The 13,606-nt window shown below is 43.1% G+C and overlaps 1 protein-coding gene and 1 pseudogene across 1 annotated transcript in view; both read left to right on the forward strand.

Moving 5' to 3' along the window:
* Window positions 1-13,606, forward strand: part of GRB10 (growth factor receptor bound protein 10) — a 206,293-nt gene that overhangs the window by 62,822 nt on the left and 129,865 nt on the right. The window lies entirely within an intron of this gene.
* LOC141983485 (SRA stem-loop-interacting RNA-binding protein, mitochondrial-like) lies at window positions 9,569-9,808 on the forward strand (annotated as a pseudogene).

Genomic DNA, 13,606 nt, shown 5'->3' on the forward strand with positions numbered 1-13,606 from the left:
GAATTATCCTCATACAAAAAAGGTATGCTTCTGACACCTTGACAAATGTGCCTGCTGTTGGAGCAAGCCTTTTATGAAGGAAGACCTGCTTCCCATAGTTTTGGAGATGCGTTTTCTTGAAAAGAGAGTACGTAGTACAGAAGCCATGTTTAATATTGAAGTAATATTGCTGTTCAAGGCAGGTCTAAAATGGGATTATTACAGCCATTTAGAAAGGAACAAGGGAATGAAGCAGGATTGTTTTAATCGGTTATTGATAGGAAATACCATTTCCCAAAGGGCATGCTCATACTCAGCATTAGTATAAGTTTATCTAGAAACCAATCACTTATGCCTTTTGGCCAAAGGAAGGAAACTAAACATTTGTTTTCCTCTTCTCTTTATTACATGAGATTAGATGTTTTAAATTCTAAGTGAACTTGCTTGTTAAATGCAGACAATTCTGCAGACTAAAGTCTTCCAGTTATACAGATAACAGGAAGCTGTAAGTGCAAGCTTCCAGACTTTACGGCTATGAAACATCTTGTGGTAGGCACCATTTGTTTCCCTGTTTGTATAGTATCTAGCAATAACAAGGCAGCAGGGCATTTATTACTGCAGTACTGATCTTGAGGGACTAAATTAAAAGGTAAAAGGATAGCCTTATCACTGTGGGCACCTACAGCTTGACTTGTGCAGAGTGTCACAATAAGAATACCTGTTGTGATCTCAATGCTTGCGCTGGAAGAATTCGATTAACTCATCCCTTCCACACAGCATACTGAACAGCCATAACTAAAAGAGCCTTCATCTATTTACCATTCGTAGAGTGATCCCTTTCCCATTCCTTGCATGTTTGTTTGCAAGTCTGAACTTTTGTTTTTTCCAAAAACAAACCAAAAAAAAAGAAACCACCCCAGAAATTCCCACTTCAGTGCTAATTATGCCGTCTTGCATGTATGCATTCAAGAAGTTGCTTGTTCCATTTTCAGAAAGAAGCTGCATGGGGAATAATACAAAGAGTTAGTTTTTCAAACTCTAGCCTTGTCCTTGGAGTACAAACTTAATTTTTTCTTAATTTTTACCAAACTGCAACTTCAGCTAACCTTTTGCTTGGAGAGGACCAGAGCTTTGGTACAAATGGTCTGTTGCTGAGTTCTTTCTTGCCTAGATCCTGATGATATCCTATTTTAATAAAACATTGTCTTCTTTTCCCTTCCATTTCAGCCTTCTGTCTTGGAGTTAACGTAACTCCATGGCTATGGTAATACAATTTTGACTTTACATTTTGGTTTGAACTGTACATAAACTCATAAAATTGCCAGACTTTAGAAGGAAAAAACAAATAATAAACTGAAAGCAGTTCGAGTTTATTAGTACTTTACATATGGCATGTTAAACAATGACCTGAGACTGAGTGCTGTCTGTAGCCCTTGATGTTGACTCCAATTTTTTTTTTAACGTAATTTTGGCAAGTAGGGGGAATCTGGCAATCCTTCATGCTTGAGGCCCCCCCTCGAATAAAGCGCTTTAGTTATTAGCACAAGTAAATAGTTGTCCATTTATGCTTCATTAATGCATATTAGTCCTACAGTAAATACAGTCATTTTGGCAAGTACCCCAGAACACTAAACACTTCTGCACAGTTCGGGGGGGGGATTCAAACACAAAGTGGTGCTGGCACCTTTTTTTAGAAAAATGTACTTGAAGCTATCACTATATTAAGTAGACAGACTCCAGTGGATTTTCCCTAAAATGGATACTTAAGGCAAGGAGGCAGGGGGAAAGGAGAACTTATGATGAATGCACCAGTATCACCGCCTAACCTTCTCATGCGAGGCTTCCAGTCAGCTTCTTTTTAAACTTGAAAATACAGGCTAGCTCTCCTGAATTAATCAACTTCAAATTTAGACAGTGCAAATAAGGAGACTGCTTTTAAAAGAGAAATAAACTGTTATGCTCTTAAACTAGTACCTTTGTGGTAGTCTGACTGTTAAAATTCAGCTACTTGTAGAAAGGAGTGTAGTTTACAGGAATAGATTTTAACCCCAAAGTAAGAATCCTAGAATATCCGGGTTGGAAGGGACCTCAGGAGGTCATCTAGTCCAACCCCCTGCTCAAAGCAGGACCAATCCCCAATTTTTGCCCCAGATCCCTAAATGGCCCCATCAAGGATTGAACTCACAACCCTGGGTTTAGCAGGCCAATGTTCAAACCACTGAGCTATCCCTACCCCCTAAGGCCTGATCCAAAGTCTATTGAAGTCAATGGAAAGACTCTCCTTGTGTTCAGTAGACTTCAGGTCAGGCCCATAATGAACAGTTGGAACACAATGGCAAACTTAAATGTTTTGGAAATACTGCAAGCTGGTGATCTAGTGTTTTAGTAATTTATCAAACAAGAGTGTGGATTTGACTCATCATGACTAAGGCTGAAGGAAAGAATATGAAACAAACAATGGAATAGCCTGAAATAAAGAAAACATGTTTAGTAAGTGAGCTGTAAATCTTGTCAAAGATTGTAAAGTAGCAAGGAAGAAAAGATTAGTGCTCCTCCTGAAGTACTGAAAATCAGACGTTTATTTGGACTCTAGATCAAATGTGCTGCGGAATTCAACTTTTCTTCTAAAATGAAAGAATAGAAAGTTGTTGAATTATTCCTTGATGTGAGAGATTTCAAATGCCATTGTCGTCTGAACATAACAATAATGGAAGTACCCTGTTCCGGAGGTCTCTTGGTAGCGCTTCAACATAAGCTTGATTCCCGAGCAGTTTGTTTTTGACACTCAAAATGAGATAAAGATCAGTTGGTGATCATGCTATGAAAACTAAAAAGCAGAGATAACAACTTTGTAATCAGTTTTCTTTTATGCTGCCGTGATTACTGTCAACGTTTGCACAAAATGAGCAATTTTGAATTGTATCACCTTTTGCATACTCCTCCAAATATGTTTAGCCTCACAGGCCCGCTAATAGGAGCTGCAGTTGAAGAAACAGAGGGGAAAACTGGAGAAGGAATTAAAAGAATCAATATTGACATCTGATGCCAGAGATAGTCTAAATAGCATGTACAACCTTCCTTAGAGTGTGTTCTGAGATAGTGTAAACAAATTCCCTGTTGGCTAAAAGAATGTTCTAAAATTAGAACTTGACAATGTAAAACATTGCACACTAACTGGGTTCTTTCTGCATGAATTGGATGGGCCACCTGCTGTTCCAAATTCATTTAGTGAGTTAAGTTGGATGAAAACAGTTCTTAGAACTCTGACCTCATGAGATTTTTTTAGTCTAGATTTGATAGAAAAAACTTCTTAGAGAAGGATGTAGTAGTTCTATATGTAAACAGAATTTGGTTACTTCATATTGCAAAATGTTCTTGAAGCAAAATATTAAATCTGTTTAACTCAATGTATTTTGTCATTTTATTTTGTCTGCTAAAGTCAGGAATTGCTGAATCAGTTATGAACGAATCTTGTACAATTTGGTGTCTAGTCTTTTTTTTTTTTTTTAAATATAATGACCCCTCTTACTTCACAGTGCTGGCAGAGTCCTTGGGCCCAGATCCTCAAGGGTATTTAGGCACCTAACTGCTATTGAAATCAATGGGAGTTGGGCGCCTAACTACCCTTGCAGACTTGGGCCTTGGTTTGCAGTCTTAAATTGAACTAGAATAGTTATGGGTGACACGCGTCAGCATGATAGCTGCTTTCATCAGTAGCCCTGTGTATATGCATATTTTAAAATATAAATATATACATATACACACCTGAAGAGAAGTGGTTGGGGGGAAGGGGAGTACATCTTCCTTTATCAGACAGCTATGCCTTGCATAAGTTTTGCATCTCACACTCCCCCCCCCCCCCAGCATTATCCAACAAGCAAATACTGGCAATCCATATTAGTCTGGATCAAACATTGCTGTCCTTCTTCTTTTTTGTAAAATGTGCTGGGTCAATATATGCTTACAATGGAATTGTTTTACCTGTAACTACTTTAGAAATTGACATGGCAGATGGTTTCAAACTGAATACAACTGAAATAATGTGCTTTGACTTTGTATCAGAAAAATGTAACTGACAGTATTTACCCTATTTTTGGTCCATAGCCAAAAGCAGTAAGTGCCTAAAAGGGCATCTCCTGCCATCTGTTTTCCTTAGAGTCTTGTATATCCCCATACACAACCTACTGCCAGCTGGTAATAGTTTTATATCTGTGGGAGGATTTACTAGCAGCTCAGGAGCTCAATAGCCACTGTCGTCTTGGGCCATATCGTAGTGCTTCCTTGTTGGAGAGGAATGGGTCAAAAGTATGGAATCTGAATATCCATCTTATGTATGAACTCCCAGGTAAAGAACCACACTTAATTTCAACAAAGATTAAAATAAGAACATAGATTTTTGGTACAGTAGCATCCAATGGATGGGTTGCCCCTTTTCTTTTTCTCAATTTTGTCCACCCCTCAGTTAATCTTTTTGACCTCCATGCTTTCTGATTTGTAATCTCAACTAGAGCTGTTTTCAGTAATTTTACTCCACAAACCTATCTCTTTATCAGAAGGCTTAACTCAAAGTCAAGAAAATGAAGTATAATAAACCCTGACTTCCCTACAAGCAGGCATGGTACAAATTCATTAGACAAAAGTTTGTTTGTGGTGTACTGGCAGCAAAAACTTTCCTGCAGTGTGATAGCTAATACAGCCAAATAAATTAAATGTGCTATACGAGAAATAGAAGTTTCTTAGTGTATGTCATTGGTATTTCTTGAAAAGCTTGGCAGTCTTCTGACAGGGCTTTGCACGCCAGTTGAAGTTTGAGTCATTGGTTGAAGACACCCCCGCCCTCCCCTCCCCCCCCCCCTTTTTTTTTTAAATGTAGCACTACATTTTGTAATCTTCTGGCGTGCAAGACTCTGTCAATATGTCTTCTCCAAAAACATACTGATAACTGTGGGAGTCCTTTGAGCTGTTGAAATCTTAACATAGCCTAGTGTTTGGAGGGTTTATACAATATTCAAAGTCCTATTGTAGTTTCTTCTGCACAAATGGTGAAATGTACTTTCTGAAGTATTTCAGTACCCTTGTTTCAAAGGTGTCCAATAGACCATGGCTGTTCACAGCAGAATACTATTTGTGGCAAACTGCTGGCACTACTATGATGGGTCTCATGCTTTCTCTTCTTGGTGGGGAGGGGGTTCAGGGCACCATTTCTTGCCCTTGAACTGGAGTATTAACTTCCCCACCAGTGTCCTATCGGAGGGGAGTAGAAAGGAAGGGACCCAGGCCCGTCCTCTACTCTGGATCCCAGCCCAGGGGCCCTAGGGACAGCAGTAAACCACTTGAACTAGCGGTTCCTTCCCCTGGGCTACTTCCCTCTCCTGCCCTTCAGCTTGTGGGGCTTCCTGCCCTCCCTCTGCACAAACCAGGTGTCCCTTTACCTAGGGTCTTGGTCTTCTTAGCCCACCGCAGCACTTCTCCAAACTCTCCTCTGCTTCCCTCCAAACTGCTCTCTGCTCCAACACCAAACTACTCTGTTTCAGCTCCTCCTCTTGTCTGAAGCAGGGGGGGTTTATCAGGTGACTGGCTTCAGGTGCTTTAAACTATAGCAAACTTTCTTCCCTCTACAGGGAATAAGTCTCCCTTCTAACACTCTCCTGCTGCCCTCTGATCATGCTGTATCATATATCCCGCCCCCCTGCTCAACTCCATAGGGTTGGGCTACTCGGGTCGAGAGGCTGTGCTGTTGTGATAGACCATCAGCGTTGCCGTGTTGGCTTCCGGCCCTGTGGCGTACCCGGAAGTGGAAAGGCTGCAGGGATAGGAACCACCTAGTCACTCTTGCATTTTTCTCCTTGTTTCTGTGCATCCACTGGAGTGGGGCATGGTCTGTCACAAGGGTAAATCGCCACCCCAGTAGGCAGTAGCAGAGAGTCTGCATAGCCCATTTTACTGCCTGACATTCCTTTTCAATGACGGCATACTTTTGTTCCCTGGGGAGGAGTTTCCGGCTGAGGTACAAGATCGGGTGTTCCTCCTCCCCTACCATCTGCGAAAGGACGGCTCCTAGCCCTACCTCCGAGGCATCTGTTTGTAGGATGAATTCCTTCTTGAAGTCTGGGACTATGAGTACTGGATGGCAGCAAAGAAAGGGCTGTCCTTAAATCTGCAAATGCTCCTTCTGCCACATCAGTCCACTTTACTATCAGTCCACTTTGATAAAGGCCCTGAACCTTTATCAAATCCATCAATGGTCCTGCTCTTGTGGTGAAATGAGGGATGAATCTCCGATAGTATCCTACTATCCCTAGAAATGCTCTGACCTGCTTTTTGTGGACTGGTCGAGGCCAACCTTGTATTTCTTCCACTTTGTTCCACTGGGGTTTCACCAAACCTCTTCCTACTACATACCCGAGGTATCTGGCCTCAGCTAGTCCTATCACACACTTGAGACGGTTGGCAGTGAGGCCGGCCTTCCGCGGGGTGTCTAGCACCGCTTCTACTTTTCCTAGGTGCGTTTCCCAGTCAGGGCTATGGATGACTATGTCGTCTAGATAGGCGGCGGCATACTTGGCGTGGGGTCGCAGCAATTTGTCCATAAGTCATTGGAATGTTGCAGGGGCCCTATGGAGTCTGAAAGGGAGGACAGTGTATTGGAACAGGCCATCGGGTATAGAGAAGGCAGTCTTTTCCTTGGCATTCTCGGCCAGGGGAATTTGCCAATATTGTTTGGTCAGATCCAGAGTGGTTAGGTATCGGGCCTTGCCTAAGTGATCAACTAGCTCGTCAATGCGTGGTATCGGATAGGCATCAAATTGGGGTACTTCATTCAACTTCTGGAAGTCGTTGCAAAACCTCAGGGTGCCATCAGGCTTGGGGACTAGGACGATAGGGCTGGACCACTGACTGTGGGATTCTTCAATAACCCCGAGTTCCAGCATCATCTTCACTTCTGTCCTAATTTCTTCCCTTTTAGTTTCCGGTATTTGGTACGGTTTATCGTCACCCTTACTCTGGGACTGGTGACAATATGATGTTGGACCAGTGTCGTACAGCCCAACTGTGTACAGAACACGACCTGGTTCCATTGGATCATATCAATGACCTCTGTTTGTTGTTCTGGAGTTAACTCAGGAGATATCTTCACCTGCCCCTGTGGGTCATCTGTCTGGGGTGGAGCTCCCTGAATGACCAGGCACGTCTCTCTGTCATGCCAGGGCTTCAGTAAGTTGATGTGGTAGATTTGCTCTGGCCTTCAGTGTCTGACCTTATAGTCCACCTCCCCAGTGGCTTCCACTATCTCATATGGTCCATGTCAGCTGGCTAGGAGTTTGCTTTCTGCTGTTGACACTAGCACCATCACCCGTTCCCCCGGCTGAAATCTCCATACTTTCGCCCGACGGTTGTAATACGTCTGCTGGGTGTCTCGTGCTTTTTTTCCAAATGTTCTCGTACTATAGGGGTTACTCGAGTTATTCGCTCTCTCATCTGTGTCACGTGCTCAGTGACATTCTTTCCTGAGTTGGGTTGTTCTTGCCAATCTTCCTTGGCAATATCTAATATTCTGCCTGGGTGGCGTCCGTATAGTAGTTCAAAGGGAGAGAAACCAGTGGACACCTGGGGGACTTCCTGTATAGCAAACATTAGATACGGTAGAAGGGTATCCTAGTCTTTTCCTTCCGGATCATACTTTTAAGAGTATGGTTAAACCGCTTGGCCAGTCCATCTGTTTGTGGATGGTAGACTGAGGTCCGTGTGGCCTGGATGCAGAGTAGGGTACGTAAGTCTTTCATTAATTTTGACATGAAAGGGGTTCCTTGGTCTGTCAGGATCTCCTTAGGGATGCCCACTCTGGCAAAAAACCTGGAGTAGTTCTTTTGCTATTGCCTTGGATGTGGGGTTTCTTAAAGGAATGGCTTCTGAGAGCTGAGGGCCTCAGGGCACAGCCATTTCCGGGTCAGGTGGATCATGTCAAACAATTGCGATCGGGGTGTCTTGTCCTCTGTATACTGCCACTCATGGAACCTCTGGGCTCACAATGCCGTCGTTACTCTGGATCTGGCCAGGATCTCTGCCTTCAGCTGGGGGTAATCTGCTGCAGTCTCCTAGGCCATATCGTAGTAGACCTTCTGGGCCTCCCCACACAGGAACAGGGCGAGGATACCAGACCACTGATCTTGGGGCCAGGCCTCTCGCAGGGCTGCTCTTTCAAAAGCCAGGGAGAATGCCTCCACATCATCCTCCTGTGTCATTTTCTGTAGGCAGTGGCTGGCTCGTATGGTCTGGGTCCTGTCGCAGCTGTGGTTCAGCTCCATAAGGGCCTTCATCTGGTTCACCCGCTCTTGCAGCACGGCTCGGTCCTGGGCAGCCTGACTCATCAACAGACGATTAGTCTCCTGCTGCATCTGAGTCACCTCCTGTTGGGCGGTTGCTTGGACCTGGGTAGCCTCCTGCTGGGCTGCAGTGGCTTGTATTAAGGCCTTGACTATGTCGTCCATCTTAGGGACGAGAGGGTTTTGGCTAACCCTGGTTTAAGTCCCCAGCATGTAGATCCCACTGTTGACACCACGTGCATCAAACTGCCAGCACTACTATGATGGGTCTTGTGTTTTCTTGGGGGGGGCGGGTGTTCAGGGCACTGTTTCTTGCCCTTGAACTGGGGTATTTAACTGCCCCACTAGTGTCCTAGAGGAGGGGAGTGGAGAGGGAGGGACTTGGGCCCACCCTCTACTCCGAATCCCAGTCCAGGGGCCCTAGGGATAGCGGCAAACCACTTGAACTAGCGGTTCCTTCCCCTGGGCTACTTCCCTCTCCTGCCCTTCAGCTTGTGGGGCTTCCTGCCCTCCCTCTGCACAGACCAGGTGTCCCATTACCTAGGGTCTCGGTCTTCTTAGCTCACCGCAGCACTTCTTCAAACTCTCCTCTGCTTCCCTCCAAACAGCTCTCTGCTCCAACACCAATCCACTCTGCTTCAGTTCCTCCTCTTGTCCGTTTGAAGCAGGGGGTTTGTATCAGGTGCTTTCATTGGCTTCAGGTGCTTTAATTTATAGCAAACTTTCTTCCCCCTACAGAGAATAAGGCTCCCTTCTAACACTCTCCTGCTGCCCTCTGGCCATGCTGTACCACATATTCTAGAAAATACTTCAATGAACTTGAGAGATGGTTGCCAGTTGGAAAATTTACTTGCTAAAGGCAAGGATGCCAGTTTGAAAAGCCTCCAATTGTTTCACAAGGTTTTTCTGAAACAAATTGTAACTTGTGTAATCAGTTACCATTTAAATGCAAATTATTGAGCTTCTGAGAATTTTTGGGTACAGAGAACAGTAACTAAATAATGATTATGATCTGTGAAAGTAATCTTCCTGCTGCAGAATCTTCGGTAGAACTGCCTACATCTAGTCACTGGATGGTGTGAGGAGCGAGCCCGACTGGCCATGGAATCCCCTGTCCGCCCTGCAGAGGGGACTCCAGCGGGGCGGCCGGCTTCATTGCATAGCTCCACCCCGCCCTGCCATTGCTCGTGGGTGGACCGGGACATGTATCACAGGGCAGCCTGCGCTGCCCTTGAGGTAGGGGTGGGTGTGTTTTTGAAGGAGGGATGGGCATGTCTCACAGCGAGGAACTCTGAGACTATTTTGCTCAGTTTGGGACTGTAAGAAACTGCATGTTGCCATTTGATAAATAAACAGGATTTCAAAAAGGCTTTTGCTGGGTTGGATTCTCTTCAGAAGAAGGCCTTCAGAATGCATTACAGAAGGATTCCCACATCCTAGAAGAAGTCAAGCTCCAGATTCAACGTCAGAAACCCAGAAGTTTTTTGAAGTCAGTATGCAAATGAAGAAATAGCTGACATGAGTTAGCAGCAGCAAGAGACTTTTTATTTCACTAACATGTAAAGAAAGTCTAAAATAAACATTACTGGGGGGGGGAATCATTCCCCCTCCTCCCTCCCGCCCCACCGCTTCCCCCCCCACCCCCAATGAGAAGTTGCTTGTAGGTAACAAGACAGCAACATAAGCATGTAATAATCTATGCCGTGAAGTTCCTGCTCCTGGGTCTGGTTTCTTCCAAGACCAGATGCAAACAGTAAAAATATACAGAGAATGAATTTGAGAAAAACATGTAAAAAGCACATTTGCTGAGGTGGCTGCGTGACTTTATCATAGTAAATAGTCCTATAGTTATAGTCTCTTCTTCCATTCTATTAAAGGAATGGAGACATTACAGTACATGGTGGCTTTCATTCATCTTTACAAACGTTTATATTGTTTGGATGATCTGAAATCTCCAGTAAAAACTGTAGGATTCTGCATAGGTAATTCTTCTTTTACAAGGTGAACACTTTCTTTCCTGCAGACCACTGTACAATCTTGAATTTTGCTCTGGTTGCTAGTGTGTCATAGCATGTTCTAAAATTATTGTCCTAGAACTTGGTGCATCAGTAACTTCAGTTTAACGTACTGACTCTGTACAGAATGGCTCTAATTTGAAATGGGAAATGAGGTAGATGGGAGAGCAAACCCAGCTTTGAACCCTTTTAAGGCCAAATGGGATTGAAAACTAAGATGAAGAAAACACCTGATGAAAATTTTTAACACTTTATAGTTCTAAATTTCTAGCATATATAAAACTGCGTTGCACCATAAAAACTTAAGTTTTTATGTCTGCTCGTGAAATAACTCAATGCAGTTTGTTTTACAAGGGGTTAATTAAAAATATATCTGTATATATACATTGCTTTCTTTGCTCACAACTTTTTCTTTGCATAGTTTGCCTCAGTGATTCAGTTTAGAAGCTTGGAACCAAGCCATTTGTCAAGTGCCTGAGTACAGTGTTCTGTTTGAGAGATGGTACAATGGTTTGTATCCAACTGCTATTTATAGGAAGGATTAACTGGCATAGTTTAGTGTAGATAAGTTAGTGTGTTTTTTTTAATGAGTTATGCAATTACTTTTTCTGGGGCTTGGGGTCAGCAAATTTATGAGATCTTAAACTTCTTATTGTTCCCCTTTCCCACAAAGATTTCTTTATCAGACGATACAAAATGTTCATGTGTATTAGGAGCTTTGACTTTTTACAGTCATTCCATACTGAACTGCAAACACGGTGCCTGAATTATAAGCATCCCTGAGGTAAAGAATGGGCCTTAGGACAGATTGCTCTGCTGGCAGTTAACTGGCTCCTTATCTCCATGGAAAGATGAGTTGTCAAGATAACTAGGAACAAATGTTTGATCAAGTGAGGCAACCACTCCTGGACCAAATTCATCACTTACCCAACTCCCAGGAAGGGGGTGGGGGGTAGACACAAGGATGGATGCTTATTCTGAATTGCTGCAATTGAGGAAATCAGTCTATAGATAACTTCCTGGGTGGGAGATATCCAGGCTTAGGAGATATTGAGGCTTATGTTTTGCCTGTCATCTAAAAGTTGAAGCGGGGAGGGGCAGCAGCAGAGAAGCTTTGGATGCAAAGTTCCTCAACAGACCTCTGAGATTCGTAAAGGTCAAGATGGAGACTGGGGGATCTCCTGCAGTGGGGATATGAGACGTCTTTTGTTGTCTATGAACTCGATAGCCTTCACCGAACATCAAGTGGCTCTTTTACCAACCCTTAAAGGTCATCCTTGTTTATCAACGCTTTGGACTCTTGATTTCAAGCACAAACCTAGGCAGGAAGAGAGAGAATATTGTTCTGCTCATTTATGAGAATTGTGGTGTTAAAGTCTAGATACCAAAAAAACTTATTCCTAGCCAGAATAATGTTCATATGGGAATTGATGGTTCCCACAGTAAATACAGCGCCTTTTCCTCAGGAGAGTCCTATTAAGTTAAAGCCAGCAACCTGAAGGGCTGTTGTCCACAAAGTCATCTTGTCAAGCACTGAGCCTGCCAAGAAGGCTAATCTTCTGCATTGTTAGCCTGAACTGAGCTAGACTCAGTACAAGACAGTTGTAGAGCTTCTCCTTTTATGCTTTCTGCAAGAACACTTTCAAAATCTGTACACCAAATCCAAGATTCTTAGTACCTGCCCTCTGCTTGCTGTCTTACTACAGAACTATAGGCAGTGATGCCAGGGTGGAGGGATGATTGATCAGCCCATTCTGCATCACAGTAGCTCCAAGGTGTCTAACCCAACCACTCTGTGTAAAAGGCTCCGTCTCTTAAATCAGCTCTCAGCTGCTTGTGCCAGTTTTTTTTTTAAAACAAGTTAGAACTTTTGAAGAAACTTCCCCAGTGTACATAGGCCTCGGAGTGTTGGCAGGCTGATTTTGTTGCTGATTTGCATCCCATGTGCCAGGGTAGAAGAGAGACTGTTCATACCTGCAACCCTTGAACTCTCAGAAGGGAATACAACTGGATTGAATCCTGAAAGTCTGACACTACCAAACAAGCCAGGACTGTTTGGAAAAACTTGCTGTATCTGTTGTATATCAAAGCTTTCCAAGCAAAGGCCCAGCACTTCCCTACACTACATTTAAAGAGAAATTTGAAAAACAGCCATGTAATAAAACTCGTACGTTTTCTGTCACTACACAGGCATCATCCAATGCAATATTTGACATGGGGAGGGTAACTACTGTTGGTAATACTTGAGTGATTCTGCATATTGTTTTTTTTTTTAGCTAACTTGCAAATAATTGTATGCTATTAAACTTCAAATTTCGCTCAGTCCATGTTAATGGACAACTGCAAATAGTATCCCCCAGTTTGACGGATCTTTTTAACAGAATACTATGGAAACCTACCTCGGCTTACCTGATATGTTTCTTGTAGTAGCAAAGCTCAGATTTTCCCCATTCTGTTGACCTGTTGCTGTCAAGCTTTTCTGTCTGGGAGAAATAGTTCTCTTCAGTAACCTTTTTCCAGAGCCAATCTTAATAGCTTGGAATTGGCAATAGTTTATAGCTTTGGAAGTTACCTCACTGGCAGGTTCTTAGAGACGGAGCCTATCTTTGTGTCTGACTTGCAACTAAGTAGAGTCTGAACAAGCATTCCTAAGATCTATTGGTCCTCCTCAAACAAGAGACAAAACTTCCATTTAAGCACATACTTTCCTACTTACTGAAAAACGTGTACCAAAACTCGTGGAGTTTCATAATGAAACTTTTTCCTCCAGTCAACTGCCTTTCGTGAGAAATGGAATGGAACCTAGCTTACAGAGTTAAAGCTGGTGCACCGGAAAATAAATAGCGCTGCCTTTTTATAAATGCCTCCTACCTGGAGTCAGTTCTAGCAAACACTAATCTTCATGGCGCATCTTACATACTCAGTTTTTTATATTGCAAAATTTTATTTTGCTTTCAAACTCTCTCAATCCAGGCAGCCACTGTGGTTTTTAGACTCATTAAATATAGAATGAGGCTTTTAAAACTTCTAAGTCTGTCAGTTGTACTCTTTTTACAGAATTATTTGAAGATGGTAACCCTGATGTGTCGCATCTCGTCTACGATAGCACTCTGTAGCCTCAGCCACCAAGCACTACTATAGAATACCATTATGATTTAACGTGTTGGTGTTTTGTGGTTTTCTTGTTTTTGTAGACTTGTAAGGCATCTTGATTCTTTGACAGCTGGATTTTTGTGGATCAGATTAGCTGACAAGAGTTCCATTTAGAGTAATCCTACTCAGTTTTAC

The sequence above is a fragment of the Natator depressus genome, chromosome 2, assembly GCF_965152275.1.
Source record: "Natator depressus isolate rNatDep1 chromosome 2, rNatDep2.hap1, whole genome shotgun sequence".
Classification (NCBI taxonomy): Eukaryota; Metazoa; Chordata; order Testudines; family Cheloniidae; genus Natator; species Natator depressus.